The sequence below is a fragment of the Schistocerca piceifrons genome, chromosome 1, assembly GCF_021461385.2.
Source record: "Schistocerca piceifrons isolate TAMUIC-IGC-003096 chromosome 1, iqSchPice1.1, whole genome shotgun sequence".
NCBI classification, from domain to species: Eukaryota; Metazoa; Arthropoda; class Insecta; order Orthoptera; family Acrididae; genus Schistocerca; species Schistocerca piceifrons.
The window spans coordinates 880,882,485-880,905,356 of record NC_060138.1 but is presented as its reverse complement, the minus strand read 5'-3'; the positions used below and the strand labels follow the sequence as shown (position 1 = coordinate 880,905,356).

Genomic DNA, 22,872 nt, shown 5'->3' with positions numbered 1-22,872 from the left:
GTTAAAGATCCAAATTCCGTGACCTTAGTCTTTACTGAGCAGAAATATGCCATCCGCCTAAGCCTCATGGTCTATCTTAGAATTGCGACCTACCACTGCCTCGTGCCTCTTACCATCTTTAGTGGATTTCCCAGACACGATAACAACACCACGGACGAGTGGCGTAACCAAGGCGTGGTAGCCGAAGGGCGTGTCTTGAGCGCCATTTGCGTGGGAGGCTGCTGTTTTGCGACTGGAAAAAAAGAGAAAGTGTAAAAGAAATGCGAAAGAAGGAGGGAGAATTTGGAGGGAGATAAAGAAGAAGAAAAAGGAGAAGGGAAGGGACTTGATCAGAAGCCACTAAAACGGGAAGAGGGCAGATGTGTTTGAAAGGAAATCCCGAGGAGACCATAACTGGACTGTGTTAAGCAACAGTTCCCTGATACCTATCTCTTCCTGGTACAGAAACACTTGTTCCTTGTATTCGGCGTTAAGTGTAAAGAACGTACATTACAGGCCATTATAATTGCTACACCAAGAAGAAATGCAGATGTTAAACGGGTATTCATTGGACAAATATGTTATACTAGAACTGACATGTGATTACATTATCACGCAATTTGGGTACACTGATCCTGAGAAATCAGTACCCAGAACAAACACCTCTGGCCGTAAAAACGGCCTTGATACGCCTGGGCATTGAGTCAAACAGAGCGTGGATGGCGCGTACAGGTACAGCTGCCCATGCAGCTTCAACACGATACCACAGTTCATCAAGACTAGTGACTGGCGTATTGTGACGAGCCAGTTGCTCGGCCGCAATTGACCAGACGTTTTCAATTGGTGAGAGATCTGGAGAATGTGCTGGCCAGGACAGCAGTCGAACATTTTCTGAATCCAGAAAGGCCCATACAGGACCTGCAACATGTGGTCGTGCATTATCCTGCTGAAATGTACGGTTTGGCAGGGATCGAATGAAGGGTAGACCCACGGGTCGTAACAGATCTGAAATGTAACGTCCACTGTTCAAAGTGCCGTCAGTACGGACAAGAGGTGACCGAGACGTGTAACGAATGGCACCCCATACCATCACGCCGGGTGATACACCAGTATGGCGATGACGAATACACGCTTCCAATGTGCGTTCACCGCGATGTCGCCAAACACGGATGCGACCATCATGATGCTGTAAACGGAACCTGGATTCATCCGAAAAAATGACGTTTTGTCATTCGTGCACCCAGGTTCGTCGTTGAGTACAGCATCGCAGGTGCTCCTGTCTGTGATGCAGCGTCAAGGGTAACCGCAGCCACAGTCTCCAAGCTGATAGTCCATGGTGCTGCAAACGTCATTGAACTATTCGTGCACATGGTTGTTGTCGTCCAAACGTCCCCATCTGTTGACTCAGGGATCGAGACGTGGCTGCACAATCCGTTACAGCCATGCGGATAATATGCCTTTCATCTCGAGTGCTAGTGATACGAGGCCGTAGGGATCCAGCACGGCGTTCCGTATTACCATCCTGAACCCACCGATTCCATATTCTGTTAACAGTCATCGGATCTCGACCAACGCGAGCAGCAATGTCGCGATACGATAAACCGTAATCGCGATAGGCTACAATCCGACCTTTATCAAAGTCGGAAACGTGATGGTACGCATTTCTCCTCCTTACACGAGGCATCACAACAACGTTTCACCAAGCAACGCCGGTCAACTGCTGTTTGTGTATGAGAAATTGGGTATAAACTTCCCTCATGTCAGCACATTGTAGGTGTCACCACCGGCGCCAACCTTGTGTGAATGCTCTGAAAAGCTAATCATTTGCATATCACAGCATCTTCTTCCTGTCGGTTAAATTTCGCGTCTGTAGCACGTCATCTTCGTAGTGTAGCAATTTTAATGTCCAGTAGTGTATTTAGGGACTGTTGTTTTGTCCGTTATTGTTTGCATTGATCGACACTGAAACTGCTGGAAAGAAATGGTATTATTGCTGCAAGCACTGCGACTTTGGACAGCGTGTTGTTCCATATTTTGAAATGTTTCGTGCGAAAAATAATTCTCGAAATGTATATATTTCATTGTGAAGCCGTATTTTGACGTCAGTAAACAGAGTATGAAAATTAGACCAAAAGAGAGGTGGGAGGAGGGGCAGCAAAGCTTAAGTTCGGACTAGGCGCCAGTTATGTTAATGGCCCTACACTCTACGCGCGCACCAGCCAAACGACCGAGCGACCGACAAACTGGACGTTATTAAGCATTTTGACTGAGCGACCGACTAAATTTCCTTGTTGGGATGTCAAGCGGATGGGACCACCCAACACCCGTCCCCCTCACCACTCCACCCAACATGTCGTGTGCAGAACTGTTATGCCAACCGCCCGACAAAGGTTCGTCTTTTGTCGCTGCACGCGGGGTTAAATGCTGTTCTAACATACAGAACAGGTGCCAGGCTGACGAAACTTCAAGGATAGAGTTTTTGGAGAATTTAAAAGAATGCAGATGTTTGTGGCACACGTCATGCGAGGACTATAGCAATATAGATACAAGAAATGAAGCACTTTCTTCATCTTTATAAAGGCTCTAAGCACTATGGGACAATATCTGAGGTCATCAGTCCCCTAAGACTTAGGACTACTTAAACCTAAGGACACCACACACATCCATGCCAGAGGCAGGATTAGAACCTGCGACCGTAGCATCTTTATAATAAATCCGTAATGGTTTCGTCTGGCACATAGAGAGAATACAAGTCCGCTGACCTTTTGAATTTACGTTTTTAGGTATTATTTCCCATGTATATCACAAATAAAATATAAAAATCAAAATGTCGGCATTCAATGGACGTTAATTCATAAAAGATACTTACTTCATTGTTATAAGCGTTTTAAAAAAGTCCAGCTATATCGAAGCTCTCTCCTGTGAAGAGCAAAGCGTGAGATTTTTTATACAGTCCTAACAGTTGCCAGATGCTTTATTTCTTATGTGTCTGTTGTTGTATTTATTAGATAATGTGCGCCACTAGTGTGTGTAGTCTTTCTTCTTTGAATTTCAAAGGAACTTACCGGTCATATTTTATGCTACATCTAGTAATAAATTAATAACGTTTAAGTGGACGTGTTTCGTTTTATTTATTGTACTTTACCGTGATGTGTTTCCTCAGTCACCTACACATCATGCTGCAGGTTTCGGGGATAATTGTAGTTAATAATTGTGGGGATACAACAGCACCGGATCTGAGGTCGTCTTAGCTTCTGCCAATGGCCAGAAATCGAAATATAGTTAACACCCTCTCCTCACAGCTTACAGCCTCTCCCATGATTGTGTTCTTTTCCGTTAAGAATGGTCTGGTGGTGTTCAGCAGCTTAGAGATGCATGAGTAATCCAGTCTTAGATAGTTGCGATAATAATCGTCTCCCGGCCCCAGAGCGTGGTTGAATTTTATTTCTTTATTAGTCATTTCTTTGCCCACAGCTTTGTCTCTTCATTTTTACGCCTTTTTACCTCTAAAACACCCAAGGCACCTCCTCTTGGAATATAAATCCAGTGAACTTCAGATGAACAAATCACAACAGGGCGGCGCATACACTGGCTGAGAGCAGGCGGTCGGAACGTGTGTAGGCTGCGTAGCACGTTAGACCAAAGATAACTTCGCTAAAAGTCAATCCGTTCTAAAAAAGTTAACTTCGTTAAACATTATAGCATTACTTTACATGAGATTTATCGGTAGTTAAAGTTAACGATTAACTCGTGATAGTAATGTTTATGTTGTAGGTGTACGCAAAAGGAGCTACTGAATCAAACGTATTGCTGTCGCTTAAATAAAAAAGTTTTGGAGGGAAGTTCAGGTGGGACTTCGAGGACATAAATGAATCATGTTCGTAACAAAATGTTTGTTATGCATTAGTCTATACTAGTTTAAGACACACCGCTACAATGCCAAAAGGCTCTCCAGTGCTTCTCTGTAGTATTCTTTTGAGCGGATTACTGCTCCTGCCTCCGCTGTTGATATCTGAATGGCCAAGTTTCATGTTTCTTTTTGGCTCTCCTCGTCGGACTCTGCCGTCAATATTTCTTAAAGCCGTACATAGGTTGGTTGGTTGGTTTGGGGAAGGAGACCAGACAACGTGGTCATCGGTCTCATCGGATTAGGGAAGGATGGAGAAGGAAGTCGGCCGTGCCCTTTCAAAGGAACCATCCCGGCATTTGCCTGGAGTGATTTAGGGAAATCACGGAAAACCTAAATCAGGATGGCCGGACGCGGGATTGAACCGTCGTCCTCCCGAATGCGAGTCCAGTGCCTAACCACTGCGCCACCTTGCTCGGTGAAAGCCGTACATACATCGTTCCATGCGCTCTTCTTACATGGTTCAAATTGTTAAGGATGAGCCCCAAATTGTTGATTTTTTAGGCAAGCACAATTTATAATCGAAAAGTATTTGTTCTCCCGGTCTGGATACAAAATTAACACAATTACTTAAATGTGCCACGGATTTTCATCAGTTCTATAGCTAGAATCCAGTTACTTGATCTAGTATAAAACAATGAACTAACAAAAGTAGCACTTCATGCAAACTCAGTAAATAAACAACAAGTAACACCATATTCGTACTCAATTATTTACACTAATCGCGCTCACCCCGGCGTAGTCACACACCTACATGACCCAAGCTCGTAGAACATGGCTTCCGTGGGAGGCGCGGCGTAATTTTAGTCACAAGTAGTAGGTGCCTAATGAGCCATTAACGGACTCTAAAGAAATCAACCAAAGTTAAATAATCCGCTAACGTTTTTAAAGTTATCTTAAAAGTTAATCCATTACTCGAAAAGCTAAGGTGCATGAACACCTGTGCGACTTCCGCTGTCCACTAGGCGCATGCGGCCATTGCACGTAGAGGCAAGGAAGCGCATGCAGCAGCGCTAAGTTACGCATGCCTCTGATGTATGCGCACCGGCTCCCGCGCGCGGGCACAGGAGTGCGGGAGGCACGTGCAACAGTCGTGCGCATGTCCGCAGTTCTCTCCGTCTATTTGTTTGTTTGTAATTGACAGATGAATGAGTCAATTTTTTGCACGTGTTTGTGTTAGCACCATGGCTGATTGAGCTAATGAGAAACAAATCTATTTGTGGAGTATTATTGTTCCTTTCCATGTTTGCAGTTCGTCAACTCTGCCGATCATAAAGAAAAAATTAAGAGAAATCGTTGCCAACGGTCCCTGACAAATAAGTATAACATGCAAACAACGTACGCCATTTGTACGCCAGACAACGTGGCTCATTCGGTAGCGTTGGAGAATGGTTAATGGGTAATCAATGGATCATTGATTCAGACATTGCCAAGGTCTTTTTTATTTCATATTTCTTAAACTTAATTCGAATACATGTACCATTTAAATGTAAAATTCATCTCTTCTTGTTTCTAATTACATACTGCATGGAAAATTCCAGACTTCAATGCAAAACAACTTCTTAACTACCGATATTTTTTAGAATATTGTTAGTAAATAGATATTTTCGAAATAAACATTTTGATTAAAAATCTTTTATATGATAAAGATAACTGAGAATATATATTTGTGATGCGCATTTTTCGTAAAAGTAGTTCAAAAAATGGTTCAAATGGCTCTGAGCACTATAGGACTTAATATCTGAGGTCATCAGTCCCCTAGAACTTAGAACTACTCAAACCTAACTAACCTAAGGACATCACACACATCCATGCTCGAGGCAGGATTCGAACCTGCGACCGTAGCAGTCGCGCGGCTCCAGACTGAAGCGCCTAGAACCGCTCGTCCACTGCGGCCGGCCCCGTAAAAGTAGTGATTAGATATATGTTACTCAGCAAATATTTGATGGATGTTATATAAAATGATGTTAGTATTCGAACTGAATGAAAAAAAATATCCCACTTAAAAAATTTGAAGTTTCTTCCATTGACTAAAAAATCTTTTTCGGTGTTTTGAACTGTTTACGAAATGCGATGGATGACCTGAATAATTCACTATAGCCTTACCGTTGAGTGCGTGGGTGGAAGTGTGATACATGAAATACATTTTCTCATGATTGCAGAAGGGTATAGCCTTTCTCTGAAGTCTAAAGAAAAATGCAATATATCAACTGCATTTGACACAAGCAACATATGATGAAAATGCACCAAACGCAAACTCATAGTGACCCCTATTTTTCACTGCAAACTATTCGAATTTCGTATGGTGATATACGTAATCTGTCAATACGGCGAGAACTATGACCATTAACGAAAAGACATGTAGTTCTTCTTGATGCTGCTACATACAGCTATAAGTAACAGAAGAATCAAAAGTTTGCACCCGGTAGTTTCCGTAATATTGTTTGAGAAGGATTGCTGAATAGTCGACGTGCGTGCGCCATCGTTTTGCCAGACTAGCGTGGCGATGTGGGCGAAGAATCTGGGTGGGAGTGGGATCACTCATGCGCACAAGCTGAGAAAGATGCATGCGCATACACGCGTGCCTCTACTTGCGTGTTGGGCAAGCACAGCCGCACGGCGATGAGCCGCAAGATGCACAGGTGTACACGCCCCTTTAACTTTGTTATTTAACGATCAACGGATTAATGGTCTTGTGCCCAGGCTGCCACGAAATTGGTCGTGTATAGGGTCCTTCAGCTATGCAAGTGCCACAGACACTGGTCGTGTGTCGAACCCAGTGTTGTAGATGACCGCAAGCGACGAGGCTCGAACCCGCGGCCGTTGCGCCGCGCTCACAGCGGACCAATGAGCGCACGGCTGCCCCCTCCCCTGGGCGCAGCGGTCGGCTGAGTGGCGTCGCGGGAAGGATTGTTGTGCGGCAGGTTCAGTTACACCGGCACAGCTGACGGGAAGGCTCGCCGCGCTACACGTCTCTCTGCGCGCACTCCAGTCCGAGCCGCCAGCTACACTCGCGCTACAATACGTAAGTCACACGCGCAATTTGCACGTTGTCAACAGCATCGACCGGACATCCAGCTGTCGGTGCGGTGATGTCCCTCATCCATGCTGTGAGGCTGCTTTTGTGTATTTACAGATGTGCTATTATAGGTCTAGAACCTGGGATCACTGTGTGGCGATGTGCCTGTACTGAGAAACGCATCCCTACGCTGCTTTGCTAACGACAATCGTGTTTTATCTTGTGCAACAGGTTAACGTATCTGTGTAGTTCTTCGGCTGGGGAATGTGAATTTACGTTTCAAACCATGCTATAATACGAGGGTTGGAACTTTAATAGTGGCAACTATTTATTTACAGCTCGTACAAAATAAATACGTGTTTAAAAGTTTTACTGACCATCAAAGTAGTCACCAGCATTGCGTGTAGCCCGTTGACAGTGATGCGGAAGTCGTATGATCCCCTTAGCAGTGCCAGTTGTGTTGACAGTTCGAGCGGCGCTGTCTATTCCCCGACAAATTTGTAGCAGCTCTGAAGCGAATGCCGTGAAGTGTTTCCTTCAGTTTAGATATAGACTTACGAGGGCTTAAGTCAGGGGAGTGCAGTAGGTGGTACAGCACTTAGCAGCCCCATCAGTCAAACAAATCAGTAACCGCTTGCACTGTACGTGCTTGAGCATTGTCCTGCAAAATGATGGTCAGGTCCTGCAGAAAGTGTTATCACTTCTGTCTCTAAGCTGGTCGTAGGTTGTGTTCCAAAAGTGAACAGCATAGCGACAGAAGTGATGACACTTTCTGCAGGACCTGACCATCATTTTGCAGGACAACGCTCAAGCACGTACAGTGCAAGCCGTTACTGATTTGTGTGACTGATGGGGTTGCTAACTGCTATACCACCTACTGCACTCCCCTGACTTAAGCCCTCGTGAGTTCAAGTCGATTTCTAAACTGAAGGAAACACTTCACGGCATTCCCTTCAGAACTGCTACAAATTCGTCGGGAAATAGACAACGCTGCTCGAACTGTCAACACAAGTGGCACTGCTAAGGGGATCATACGACTTCCACATCACTGTCAACGGGCTACACACAATGCTGGTGACTATTTTTAAGGTCAATATAACTTTTAAACAAGTATTTATTTTGTACGAGCTGTAAATAAACAGTTGCCACTATTAAAGTTCCAACCCTCGTATTTGGCTCAACAAGCTCAAGTGTCGCAATGAGAAGTATTACAAAGTGAGGAGGATATGTTTGCTTATCATATCATAATCAAACATTTCATATTCACTCATGAATAGAGGCCTCCGTACGTCTAGAAACATTACAATCTTCAGGCTGCTGACATACAACTTGCTCTTGGATGTTGTCTAAGGACATAGACCTATCTTTCTTGAGGCTGTTTTTTAGATATCTGCTTATGTTGTCAAGCAGTGAACTTCCTTGCTCCTTAGGCTATCAATTCGCGACTGTTTGCTCCACCCACTACTATTTCACCACTACTATTTCAATTGCTTGCTATCCAAACTCAGTTTTTGAAAGGCAGTAATCTTCCATGTCTTACAACCAAACGTCAAAACTTGAAATACACTCTGATTATGAACATTGACAACGCACTCAAAGAAATTTATTGTGTGCAGATATAAAAATGTAAATAACGATCGTTTCTGTGTAAACGACCTATGTTGACAAGCTTAATCGGCTACACCTTCTCTAGCTTTTTCGGCAGGAGTGCAGTTACTGCACTATTAATGGTACCGTTCACATTGGCAAGAGAAAATACTCTGACAACTACAGTTTTAAGATTTTGGTGCTCACAGCCTTCGATCGCCAATGAGTTCGGTTCGAACCCGACCCTTCAGTCTCATAGCAAACATGACAGACTGATTATGAGCAGAAGATACGAGAATATTAAATCTGCGAAACAGTGATTTCCTGCACTGTTGAAACTACTGCCCAGAGATCTTCTGTTTAGAGTTTAATTGATTTAGTGAGATTAGATTCGTGATGTTTGAATACAGCATATGCTACAGTCTGTATTATTTCGATGACATACCCCTTAAACACGTATTCACTGCACGTATTTTCGTTGTCTCATCTGAGTCTTAATCCGTATAGAAGTCCGAGTAAAGGCACATTTAAATCCAACAACCACGCCCCTGATTCGAGGCAGCAAACTCGGCTTTTGGAGCCCCGCAGAAATTAAAGTTACCTTTTCCCAATCTGTATCGACTGGCCGTAAACAGCTGACAACCCTCATAACGAACGCTTTAGACCAGAACTTATTTCCGCAAGGTAATGAGATTCCGGGAAACAGCTTTTTCTACTCTCTCGTCGCCGGTACTTGGCGCACGAGGTGTTCTAGCACAAAGTCAGTTGAGCTGTCATGTACTGGCAATAATCAAGCCTACAAAAACAATAATAAAATGTGTTCACGTTGGCTTTTGTGGGCTTAGATATGCAGTCACAAATATTACAGCCCAAATAAACTCTAGACCAAAGTGTCATTCCATACAATATTGTGTAAATATCAACAGGGTAACCTAACATGTTTGCTTGAACAAGAAGGTTCAGTATTATATAACATGCCTTCGACCTGTTCTTTTTATCATAGATTAAATGGAGGACGAATTAGTACCAGAATAAAGGAAAGCTCTTAAAGAATTGTTTTAGTTATTTGGTAAAATCTGAGTCTTTAAAATTGTAATAATAGGTTTTTCTGCATTATCGTACAAAAAAATGCTGAACGGAATATTTTTACGATATGTTAATTTTTGGTCCGCTATAAAGCAGCTGCAAGCTGAGCTTGGCGTGAAAGCTGCAACGATGGCAGAAAAAAAATTGTGGGCTTGAGATCCGCTTGTTTGCATGAGTAATAAAGTGCTCATTGTATGCAAAACGGTTACAGGCGAGTAAGATCGGTTCTCGCGGGCTTGCGGTGTTCCATCTCGCGCACCGGGCTGGGATTGACATTTAGCATCATGTCGGCTTCGTTCACTGGCAGTGAACAGTTTTGACACACACACACACCCCCGTTGAAAGAATTTTATGAAACCTTAGTGTGGTTCAAATGGTTCAAATGGCTCTGAGCACTATGGGACTCAACTGCTGAGGTCATTAGTCCCCTAGAACTTAGAACTAGTTAAACCTAACTCACCTAAGGACATCACACACATCCATGCCCGAAGCAGGATTCGAACCTGCGACCGTAGCGGTCTCGCGGTTCCAGACTGCAGCGCCAGAACCGCGCGGCCACTTCCGCCGGCAAACCTTAGTGTGATACTGAGCTACCGTACTAGGCTTTCGTTCTCTTGGATTGCACAAATCCAGCAGCGTGCAATGGCCAGTTGAGTAATATTAAATTGAAGCGTTAGGCATGCTAGCGTTGCACCGCTGACGGAAGCTTTCACCGGCATCGTCTGCTAGATAGCGGAGGGCAGTCGGCGTCCAGTTTACATCGCTGTACGGGAGAATTTCTATTTTCGTGAGTTCGGCTAATGGTGTTTAGCCTATGATGACACAAACTGGGCAGCAGCAGCAACAGTTCTAGTTACACCTAGGAAATACATCTTGCTAACATTTATACACTATCTCAACCATCGTCGTTTAAGATTGAATTTTGTTGGCTCTTATCTGATACGAAAAAAAGAGACTCTGAAGGACATTATTCTACCAGAATGTTATTTTATTCTGCACTACTGCTTCTAATACTGTCTTCGATACGTGCCCATAAAGACCTCTCAGCACCGGAAATGTTACACAGCAGTTTTTATTGACAATTGGCAGTAGACATGTCTGTCTTACCCTGGTATGAAGTCACCCAGGCTTAACAAAGAACAGATTTCGACATAAAACAAATTTTACAACCACTGTATCCTGAATTGAGTAAAAATATTACGAAAATATAACACAGGATACACAGGTACTGCACACGCACACAAAAATATTTAGACATAAAGTACATATGAATGTTTCACATTCTGCTGCGTGGGAATATAGTCAGTTGTGCTTTAGTCTTCCCCTGGCATGCTAAGTACCAATAGCATTATATTAGCAGCGCAGGAAGCTGTAACGGGGTCTTGGCACTGTTGACGAATTCCGACAGGATTTTATACTTTCTATGTCGTTGGACGGTGACAACGTTTGGAGGCTGCTTGGGAACTGATGACAGAGCCCGAAGATTACTTCAAAGTATGTTTGTGGTAAGTGATCCGAGGACATTGCAGAAATGTGTGGTTTGGATCTTCTTCCTCTCCGCTGATCCCATAGAAATGTTTGTTCAACTTCCGATGACTAAATTTCAGCTGTGCTAAAAGTGTCGTGAAGCTTCTCGATGTTTTTAATTGTATCACTGTGCTCTCTGAATCACAGGATGAATCAATGCGTAGTGCCTGCCTTTGATGTTAGATGTCCTCGAAATGCTCATGCCAACTTCACTACTGTTTATAGATGCCTTTGAAAATGGGCCCCGCATGAAAATAGTGCAGAATAAAAATACAGCTAGCTGGAATGGTGTCCAACCAGAAGAATGACAAGAGATTCTCATTGGAGAATCTCACAGCGTTCAAGATACATACATAGCTGTTGAAGAAACATTCGAAAAACGGGCTAGGCGAAAATTTCCAGTGATGGATAGATTCCAGAATGAATCTTTCACTCTTTAGCGGAATATGCACTGATTTGAGATTCGCAGATTAAAATAGTGTGCTGTACCGGGACGTTTTGGTCTTTATTTCGATGTTTCTTCGTAGATTTTTTGTTAGTGGTCGAATGACATCATTCAAATTCTACCGATGAGAACATTTATTACAGAGGGCGGCTAGTCCCCTGACCGAACGTGCAGAGCTGCCTTGCAGGCTGAGCTATCCAAGCATGACTCACGACCTGCCCTCATAGATGTACTTCCATCAGTACGTATGCTTCTGAAATTTAACAGAAGTTTTCTTGTAAACTTCGCTCGATTCGCACTCGTAGAAGAAACATGTGACGAAATGGTTTAGCCGCAATCTAGACATTTGTTTCCAGAATAAATCCGTAACCTCTTAGCGGTACCCAGTTTTAATTTAACAGGAAGTTTCAAAACAGCCCTGACTTTGCTGCAGACTGAACGACGCAGTAATCTTATGGGCTCTACCCAACCCATTTCTCTGCAATATCCTGTCGTCCAGAAGAGTTTCCGTGAAGTTTGGAGGGTAGGAGATGAGCTGCTGGTGGAAGTAAAGCTGTGAGGACGGGCCGTGAGATGCTCCTGGATACATCACTCAGCAGAGCATTTGCCCACGAAATGAAAAGGTTACGGGTTATAACCATTCCGGCAAGCCACATAGCTTTAATCGGGCGAAGCATATCAGTGGATGAATTTCTGATCCCTGCTAAAAGTATAGAACGCATAATGGACAGAAACAGTCTGAAAAGCTTGTAAGGGTGTTGCAGAGCAGGTCTTGCTGAGAAATAATTAAGAAAAAATTAGATACGTTGCGTCGTTTCCGATTTAATTAGCACTTAATTGTTCGGGTTTAGGAAACTAAAAGATATCTTTTGTTGACACAGTCTCTGGCGGGTCGCTTGAATTTGGGGGCGCAACGCCTTGACTGGCCAACTTCAGTTCTAATGACTCGGAAAAGGCGCAACGTATCGATTTTCAACGCTTATTTCTCAGCAAAAGGTACCTTGCAACATTATTAGCTTTCCAGAGTCTCTGACCACTGTGTGTAAACACTATGTCAGTGTATTTTCCTGTGCAACCAGGGAAGACATAACCTGTCGGGCAGGAGTGTTAAGAGCGCATAAAGTTACTAAAGCAGTCTAAATACTTCATTTTTCAGAAAAAATAAATACTGAGGAACAGTACACCTACGATGGTCGTAACTGTAAGGCTCATTTTTTTTTTGTAGTACAGGAGAGAACATTGATGTGGTTTCCATAAATTGTCATAACATATGGGTCAAGAAAATGCCTGGCGGAAGGATGTGGCACTGTGGCTTCTCCATTCTGATGGAGTGTGGTAACTACTTCGCCAATCCTGGTTTTCGCGGGAAACATAAATCCAATTCTGGGTGATTTCGTCATGATTTTCTAACAAAGCCATGACGCATTTTTTGTTTCGTTCCTCTCAGCTGAAATGCCTTTTGAATACCACCTTCCTTCAGATACAGACTATGAGAGTGCTCCATACCGAATGGTAACAGTATTTCATGGAAGCTGTTACGTAACTTAGCAGGGAACAAACGGAAACGATGTAGTTACTGCTGCCGCCACTTCTATGGGACAAAGAACGGCATTGAGCCCTAACGATAACGTGGTTTTAGCTGTACGAAATGATGAAGCTGTAATCCGGGACTCATTTCCACGTTGCGCTTTGTATTACAAAGCAGTGTAGATGCGTCGAAGGTACGGCGCTGTTTATCACCGGTTGGTAATGTCTGACCAGACACCGGACAGTGTTTGTCTGCCGATCAGTATTTTATTCTGGTTTTCCTGTTTCTCTTGTTCGCGTGGTAACTCTGTATTGGATGTCAGACGTAACAGCTCCATATGGCATAGCTATTGTCCAGTGAATCAATCGGAAGTCTCGTTACTCAGAATTTTATATTTGGAATATATTCATATGATTTTAATACCGAAACAAATCTATGTTAAACTTACAACTAAAATGAAAACGTTTTCTTGTTTGACGACACGTCCGCTGTTTGCGTGTTGATGAACATGATACGAAATAACACGAACATCTAGTCCACGACGAAGAAAATCTCTAAATCTTCCGGGAATCGAACCCGGAACCCCACGATCTATTAGACCATGCGTTGGTAGTTTTCTAAAGACGTTATGAATAAAGAGTTAACCATTTTTATTTGCCAGTACATATAATGATGAAACTTCCTGGCAGATTAAAACTGTGTGCCGGACCGAGACTCGAACTCGGGACCTTTGCCTTTCGCGGGCAAGTGCTCTACCGGCTGAGCTACCCAAGCACGACTCACGACCCATCCTCACAGCTTCACTTCTGCCAGTACCTCGTCTCCTACCTTCCAAACTTTACAGAAGCTCTCCTGGAAACATATAATGATATTAAATTGTCATATACAGCAAAGCTAAGTTCCTCCTGCCAGACAAGAAATGGTTATGCTAATAAAGTGCCAGTCTCGAAGGACTCACAAAATGAGCACAGAACGGATTTAAACTAACTTTAACTTGAATACCCCAAGAGTAGCCGTCGACAGCACAAGTTGAATATCCTTCATGAAAACTGTCGAAATTTGGTTTCTTTTCTGATTATATACTGTCTAAAATTACATCTTCTGTGGTAGAATTTGACGGATTACAACCAAAACTCCGAAGAGATCCATCCAGCTGGTAGCAAGCATACAAAGAGGCCAGAAAAAGTTGATTTTGTTTCCAACTGTCACTAAGGAACATAATAGCACTCCGTCTTCAGGTCACGAGTGGCCTACCGGGACCATGCGACCGCCGTGTCACCCTCAGAGGGAGGATGCGGATAGGAGGGTTGTGGGGCCAGCACACCGCTCTCCCGGTCGTTATGATGGTATTCTTGACCGAAGCCGCTACTATTTGGTCGAGTAGCTCCTCAATTGGTATCATGAGGCTGAGTGCACCTCGAAAAATGGCAACAGCGCATGGCGGCCTGGATGGTCACCCATCCAAGTGCCGACCACGCCCGACAACGCTTAACTTCAGTGATCTCACGGGAACCGGTGTATCCACTGCGGCAAGGCCGTTGCCCAAGGAACATAATAGCCCCAGATAGATTTCGATCGTAAATTTTACTTGCAGTTACTCTGTGCCTATGATGAATTTTAAGAAATGCTGACAAAGTTAAAAGATTCAATTCTGACACCTCTAATCAATCAGTTTGCCAGTCTTATCAATAATACATAGTATCACATGGTTCCTCAAAGTAAAGCAGCCGGGCGACGTGGCGCGGCGGTTGCTACATTCGAACTTCGGTCTGCCATTCTGGTTTAGGTTTCTCGTGCTTCCCGTGACTGAGGTGGTGGAGTGGTTCATTGAGCGTAGCCACTGGTGGACGCATTCCCCATCCCTCTCCGGTCGGAGCTTGCACTAGGTGTCCACAGGATGTTAACTTCCTCCAGAAATGTTAAATTTAGATAGAAGTTTTAGATGCTGTGTGGAAGTGACAAACATATTTCAAATTAAGATAGCTCTTTTCATAGACTCAACATGTAGCAACTTAATAAATACAGGATAAGGCAATTTTCAGTATCGAGACTGCAGGTATTCTAGTATATTAAAAGATGTAATATAAATTTACAAGTGTGGGCTACATTATATTAAGCATTCTTGTGAGGAACAAAATAAATCGTAAAGTGGGTGAAGGTGTAGAACAGCGAATCCTAACTCTTTTAGAGAACGCATAATTAACTGGAATATCTTCATCGAAATGAATGGAAAATTTACGGTAGAAAGTATAGAAAAAATATTTCCTGCAGGAAGGAAGGAGGGAATTAGGTTTAACGTCCCGTCGACATCGAGGTCATCAGAGACATAGCACAAGCTCTGATTGTGTCAAGCATGGGGAAGGAAATCGGCCGTGCCATTTCAAAGGAACCATCGCGGCACTTGCCTGGAGCAACTTAGGGAAGTCAAGGAAAACCTATATCTGGTTGCCTTACGCGGGTTTGAACCGTTGTCCTCGCGAAAGAGTCCGATATGCTGACCACTGCGCCACCTCGCTCGGTTTGTTTCCTGCAGATGCTAGCGTAGTTAACAATGAGTTCTTGCACTGCATTTGTTAATGTCTTAGCCCAAATACCCCAACACAGTATGCTGAAATCAGAATCAATCAATCACCACGAGAACTAATTCTACCTGAACGTTTGGCTTCGTATCGTTTTATATTTAACTGCGTAGTTTAATCTGTGAGATTAATTCAATGTTACGCGACTTTTTGCCTCCCTTATTTACGTGCCTTATTATGAATTTAAACACGTCCAAGGTGATGCACGATACTTTTGTGGAAATGAAACTAAATTTCCTTATATATCCAGCGATAATATTTTCATTCCTGAAATGACTCCAGACCATTACGAAACTGTCAGTTCCTTGAATAATTTATCGTACTGTTGTAAAATTTTGTCCTTAAGGCATTTTAAGGTTCTGTTAGATCTTTCATTTTGTAAATACGGTACTTGATACCGATTTAAGACCGAAATTGTTGAATGTCAACAATAAACCAAGCAGTTGCTTTTCAGGCTGTCTGCAGTCATTTCAAAAATTTCCAGCAACTGTGGATCCATATTCAAAGAAAATCATAAACAATACTTCACTTCTTCAAACATTACTATTGAGCAAATGAAACATGGACAATTGTTTGTATATATGGAGAACGTGGGTGCTCCTATCATGCATTCGTAAGAGGATCTGACTAAGCACTTGCTTCTTATGAACGCTACTTATTCCAGATAAAGCACTTGAGCCGGCCGGAGTGGCCGAGCGGTTCTAGGCGCTACAGTCTGGAACCGCGCGACCGCTACGGTCGCAGGCTCGAATCCTGCCTCGGGCATGGATGTGTGTGATGTCCTTAGGTTAGGTAGGTTTAAGTATTTCTAAGTTCTAGGGCACTGATGACCTCAGATGTTGAGTCCCGTAGTGCTCAGAGCCATTTGAACCATTTTGAAAGCACTTAATTCTGTATCCTAGAACGTGATAAAACCAGCCACATACTTGAAAATGTACTGTATATTGTCGCGTCTTCATTGAGTCGACGGCGTGACGCAGTTTTTTTAATAACTTTGGACAGCTGGGATAATTTCCTGTATCGACTCTCGCCTAAGATTTGAAAGATGCCACAATGCTGATTTCTTAATTGACGCTGGTATTTGAAAAGAAGCTCTCTCGACCCGCCAGGGTAGCGGAAGGCACTAACGCGCTGCTTCCTGGACTCAGGTAGCCGCGCCGGCCCCGGATCGAATCCGCCTGGCGGATTGACGACGAGAGCCGGTGTGCCGGCCAGCCTGGATGTCGTTTTTAGGCGGTTTTCCACATCCCGCTCGGATAAAACCGGGCTGGTCCCCACGTTCCGCCTCAGTTACACAGCTCGCAGCCATCTGCACACATTCACTCTATTTCATGGATTCCACTAGTCACGGACAGTTGGGGTACACTAATTCCGCCTGGGGGGTGGCGGCAGGAAGGGCATCCGGCCACCACTTAACTTTAACATGCAAATTCGATTAACCATGGCCGATCCTGCGTAGCTGCGGGACAAGGCGCAAGTGATAGAATAGAATAGAATTGATTCTCACTTTTGACCTTAATGTCTTCTTTTTGATGACTTTATCCCATTTCACCACGGGATCAGCCTGTTAGTCTGGGTTTGGTGACTGAAGTGTAGAGTGTGACCGGATGGCATTCGTGTCGTCATCCTCCTCCTCCCACCCCACCCTTCTCTGGGACAGAATTCCTATGCCACATCTGTCTGCGTCTAATGTTATCACTTGTGAAAGTGTGCGTACAGTTTCTAAATGTTGGCGAATCGTGTGACTGAGGCGGCTCGTAGGTACCAGCGCGGTATTCACGGATGTGGCAAACGCCTGAATACCACATCCAGGCTAACTAGCATAACGGACCTCGTTGTTAATCCGACGGTCGTATTCATTACGGAGATGATGATCCTCCCAGAATCTCAGAAGCTAGGTTTTAACGCGCGCACTACACGGGCAGGTCTCATGTTCGATCTTAGATTATATTCGAGTAACCCGTCAGAGACATTAGGAACATTAAACCGCAATTTTATACTTTTTCGCTTCCTGAATGATGCAAAATAACGAAACTTGAGAAGGAATCGTAGAATCCATTTATTGTTAAAATCAACAGTATGTTAACAAAATTGTTCCATTAATTTATAAACATTGATTTGCATAGCCCCGTGAACCAACACAGCGCCACTATTTAGAAAACAGAGTTAATGAGAAGAGTCACCTAGAGCAGAAAAGATAGAGGGCAAGGAAAGACGGGATTGAAGAAAGCAAGGTGCTATCCAACAACATACAGCTTTTAAAAATAATGGAGATTACGATTAATGATGAAAGGACTTAAGTGAAATAATACTAGACGTAAGTAGCAATTGTTCACGATTGTTTTGTCTGTACATGATTGAGGGTAATACACGAGACTCCATGTATAGGGGCACTGCAGCAGCTACAGTTCTCGCCGTAGGACTCGAGAACGTGGCCTTCTTACCTCTGTCAGGTGTTCACACTGGTTTACATGTACTTGGCACTTATACCCAAACCTCCAGATGCCAGTCAGATTGGCATCAAAAGTTGTATATCGACAGAACATCATCCAAAGCTTCGCTATACTTTGTGCTCTTATCCGGGAGAACGTGCGTAAACGGCAAGTAGTAACACTCGAAGAACGGAACGCAAGAAAAACATTACCGTGAGCGTCTGTCGTGAAGAATTCCCGTGGGGGAATCAGTAGAGCGTTAATTTGTCGTACAAGGGGTCCCAGGTTCGAGTCGTGGTTGTGCCAGTTGTTGTACTGTAGTAAACAATGTTTTGTTGGCAGTCCGCTCTCGCTTCGTTTATTTGAAAGTAGCAAACTTAGAGAGTACATTTGTAGTTTCACAGAATGTACGTAAACAACTGGAACAGAAGAATAAAAAGCAATTGCATCACACAACCACCTTCACATGTATGTGACGCAGCATGTGAAGGTTGTTGTGTATGGACGGGTTACTCCTGTAACCGAAATTGCATATCTGAAGATGATTCTAGAGGAACCGAAATCGGTCATGTAAATAAACATTTTTGCAATCAAGATGGATTATAATTAACATTGTATAACCAGTGATTGCGGTTTCCCATAATACAGGGATTTTGAAAAGGTCAGTGCAAGGAAATTATCTCCTATGATGCTGGGTCTAAAACGACTTAGTGACGTTAGCGATTACCGAGGTTTAAGTTCTGCTCCTCTCAGAAGAGTAAAAACTTCTGTATTTCTTTCTTGAAATGTGTCTATAATCGCTGAGAACAGCACACGAATTGAAAGTTCTTAAAGTGTCGGTCTCACTGTGTTACTTGACAGATACTGTGTGTTGTTAGCTTCTAGCAAGTACGAGGCGTATTGCAAAAGTAAGGTCCGTGTTGCCATTAAAAAAGCCCAGGAGAAAAGGTTTCTATTGACTAATATTTTAATGCATACTGTCCGAAGCTCGTGATATAGTGGCTAGCGTTGCTGCCCCTGGATCACGGGGTCATGGGTTCGATTCCCGGCCGGGTTGGGGATTTTCTCTGCCCGGGGACTGCGTGTTTGTGTTGTCCTCATAATTTCATCCTCATCATAATCATCATAATAACAATTCGTGATAGTGGCTAGATTGGCCTGCGTAAAAAAATTGGAGTGTGAAAAAATTGGGACTGTACGGGCGTTGATAGCCGCGTAGTTGAACACCCCATCAACCAAACATAATCATTAATGCATACCATATCTACTTTACTCTTCGATGTAACCGGCTTTCACGTTTATACACTTTCTGTAACGCTGCACCAGCTCTTATAACCCACAAACATAGAAGTCTGCCGTCGGGGAATTGAACGTATTGGTAAAGCCATTCTTTCTTGAGATCATCATCGTTTTGAAATCTTTGTTCACCCAGCCACTTTTTCAAATGCAAGAAGAGGAAATAACAGCTTTGCGAAAGATAGGTATTGAACGGAAGGTGACAAAAAGTTCACAACGAAAAATCTTGAATCTTCTCCTTGGTTTTATCAGCGATATGAGGGTGTGTGTCGTCGTGGAGGAGGACAGTGCCGAACGACAGTTGCCGCGGCGTCTAATTTGGGTCGCACGTATGTTTGCTTAGCGTTTCACAGTACAAATCAGCTGTAATTGTTAACCCACGGTCCGTGAAATCAATCAGAAGAACACCATTTTCGTCCCAAAGTACGGTAGCCATCCTTTATCGATTCGAGGAAGGATGTTGCTTAAACTTTCTTGGTTTGGATGAACTTGAATGGCCGTCTTGTGGTGACTGTTGTTTATGTTCTGCGTTGGTGTAAGATAGCCACGTCTCGTCGTCCTGAACAATGTGTGAGAACGCATCATCTCTGTCTTGGCTGCAGCGCTCCAAAAACCGAGGTGAGTTGAGCGTTCTTGGTGCTAATCAGTGACAATTTTTGGAACCTACCTCGCACAATGTGATATACAAGTTGTTCAGTGACAGTCTTGTAAATTGAGGTTACAGCAACATTTTGGAATGTTGGATCACTTCGAAGTTTTCGGTTCACTTGATCAACGATGTTATCGGTCTGAATACTAGACCTGCCACTGCACTGTTCACCGTGAACATTTGTTAATTCTCGACACCATTCTCGAACATGCTTGTCACTCATTAATCAGGTCCATACACCAGGCATAACTCAAGACAGATTTCAGTAGCTGAAGACCCTTTTTACAGCAAAAGCATCACATTGCGGACTTCACAACTAGCGGGATCTAAGATGGTCTCAGCCATTGCGATCTGCTCTCGCCGACTCGAAAACGACTACTGCATTAAATCAGCACTGCAGTAGTTCCATAAAGGGTCTGTAGACAGTGGTGCATGCGCGAAACTTGTTCACTTAAATATTGACCACCAGACCTTAATTTTGGAATGGGACTCTGACATTGATGCGAGAAGTGGGAGAAAGAGGCTGAGCGAGGGGAAGATCTGGAAGCGTCAGTGTGTTGAGTAGGTCCCGCTGACGCGAGGCGCTGTAGCCCCCGGCCTGATGGATTGCGCCGCGGCGCAGTCAGCTGTGGAGCCGGTCGTCCAGTATGTGGGTCGGTCGGCGGGGTTTGAAAGTTGGCCGCCGGCGGGGCGGGTCGCGGCGACCTGCCGCTGCCGCTGCTGCTGCCACGGGCAGTACGTGTGCAATTGGGGCAGTCCCCGGCGCAGCAGGCCGAGCCGAGCCGAGCCGGAACAGAGCCGCCGGTTCTAAGTGCTGCAAGCGCTTCGGAGGTTTCACAGCCCTACTGTAGCCCAGAACTGAAGTCAGCACTTCAGTCTCCTTTGTTCCCAGTTTTTTTTGCACAATGTTGAAATGTAATTTAGATGCGATGTGACCTGGTGCGTGTGAAACTAACCAAGTGGTACACACAATGAACAGCAGAATACACGGTGTAGATCACGAGATGTATGCGCAGTAGCAGCGCCCACTGACGTCAGAGTGAACCCAGCCCGCACTCAGTAGTCCTAAACTGCCATAACGTATTGTGTTGTAATTGCGTTTATGGCATAGTGAATTTTTATTAGTGGCTGGCAATTGAGCACAAAGTCGCACCGTAATTATTGATGTATTGAGGGATTTTTAGAGTAACTTTTTAAATGAAGAATAATGGTTTGCTGCGCGATCGTCAGTTGTACTAACGACACCAGACAAGTTAGGAATCAAGTTTCATAATTTCCCAAAAACAATGCGACGACATGAAAATGGATAAATGCTTGCCGGCCGGAGTGGCCAAGCGGTTAAAGGCGCTACAGTCTGGAACCGCGCGACTGCTACGGTCGCAGGTTCGAATCCTGCCTCGGGCATGGATGTGTGTGATGTCCTTAGGTTAGTTAGGTTTAAGTAGTTCTAAGTTCTAGGGGACTGATGACCTTAGAAGTTAAGTCGCATAGTGCTCAGAGCCATTTGAACCATTTTTTTTTTTTTGATAAATGCTTGTAAACGGGTCTCATTTGGATATCCAGAATCACACACTAACATAGTGAGTGAGGTACATATAGGTATGGCTGGGGAAATGCCCGCTGATTATATAATAACTCCTAACTGCTTCGACAAGCCTTACAATATAATAATTGGAAGTAGGGAGCAGTGGGAGAAAACAGTTAGACACCGTACGGGGGACATCATTTGGTTCACCGATGGTCGAAAACAGATGAAGGCGCTGGGGCAGGGATCTACGGGGTTCAGCCAACACTGGAGAGCAGTATCTCTCTAGGGAAACTGGCCTCTGTATTCCAAGCCGAAATTACTGCAATCAGGGCTTGTGTGGAGGAGAATATGAGTAGGTGCTACAATGACCGTAGCATCTACATCTATTCAGACAGCCAGGCAGCCCTGAAATCATTGGAAGCTCCTGCAACAAGATCTAAGATTGTTGCAGACTGCCGCAGGGCTCTGGTGCAGCTAGGGGGAAGCAATAGGGTGTACCTAGTGTGGGTCCCTGGCCACTCAGGGATCTGTGGCAATGAACAAGCCGATAGATTGGCTAGGATCGGGGCAACAACTCCATTTATTGAACCGGAACCTGTCTTGACAATCACCAAGGCTATGATCAAATTAGAACTACGGAACTGGCTTAGGAAACAGCACGTAGGATATTGGACCAAGGTCCATAAACAAAAACATGGTAAGGTAATGATGCCCAAGCCATGTTTTAAAAGCAGCTCTGTAATCCTGGGATTGAACAGGAAAGAGATCAAGCTCATGACTGGACTGATGACCGGCCATGGGAACTTATACACAATGGGTATAATGGAAGAGGACCCTAAATGTAGGATCTCTGATGAGGGTGAAGAAACTGCATCACACCTAATCTTTGAATGCATGGCATTAGAGAGTAAAAGATACAGAATCTTCGGGGCAACTAGACCTGAAGAAATTATCTAACAAAAAACTGGTAGAGGGACGCCTTGCACTATTTAAGGGCACTGGTTGGCTTTACTAGATATACAGGGAGCGATACTGCACAATAAACCTAGTTTCGGTGCGGGCAGTGACGGGTTAGACCTAAGCTGTTTCAGCTCTCCTGTTAAAATCAAATCAAACGTGCTGGTTCATTTTCGTGTGAAAATGCTCCTATCTGCTCAGTACATTTTGATTTGGAGTGTGAAAGGTATGTGGAAAATGAGTTGTTGAATATTCCTTAGAGTTCCAACTCAGTCTACCATTCTCCAGTGCTGATTTAGGACGTAATAATGAGCCTAATAATGAGATAAATATTGGAACACGAAAGTGAAACT

The 22,872-nt window shown here is 44.0% G+C and overlaps 1 protein-coding gene and 1 pseudogene across 1 annotated transcript in view; one reads left to right on the top strand and one right to left on the bottom strand.

Annotated features, from left to right (window-relative positions):
• The first annotated feature begins 6,807 nt into the window (after window positions 1-6,807).
• Window positions 6,808-22,872, top strand: part of LOC124776205 — a 332,368-nt gene continuing 316,303 nt past the window's right edge. The window contains exon 1 of the mRNA XM_047251046.1: window positions 6,808-6,911. The gene's annotated coding sequence lies outside the window, so the exon portion shown is untranslated. The remainder of the gene's footprint in view (window positions 6,912-22,872) is intronic.
• Window positions 14,504-14,621, bottom strand: LOC124729196 (annotated as a pseudogene).